Genomic DNA, 359 nt, shown 5'->3' with positions numbered 1-359 from the left:
CCTCCCCAGCTCTCCCGTGTCCATAAAGCGCCAGCATTTCACTGGCCCATAGCGAACACTGCCCGGAAGCCGAGGCGCATCCGTCCCTCCCCACCCACCTGGTCCTTACCTGGCTGGCGGTGGATAGACGAAGGCCTGCGCGCGGAGTCTAAAAGCTGGTGCCCGCGCACCGCGCCACAGATCGCTCCATGAAGCATCCCCTGGCCTCCAGCCGCGTTTCCGGTTTCCAGCACAGGGCGCCCCCGGAGTGGGCCCGATAAGCTATCGGCGGGCCGGGCCCAGGAGGGGCGCTCAGCGGCGAGCCCCGGGCACCTCAGGCCAGCTCCCGGCTCCCGGCCCGGCTGCCTGCCAGCTGCCGC

The sequence above is a fragment of the Bison bison genome, unplaced genomic scaffold, assembly GCF_000754665.1.
Source record: "Bison bison bison isolate TAMUID 2011002044 unplaced genomic scaffold, Bison_UMD1.0 scf7180017864495, whole genome shotgun sequence".
Classification (NCBI taxonomy): Eukaryota; Metazoa; Chordata; class Mammalia; order Artiodactyla; family Bovidae; genus Bison; species Bison bison.
This window is presented reverse-complemented; position numbering follows the sequence as displayed.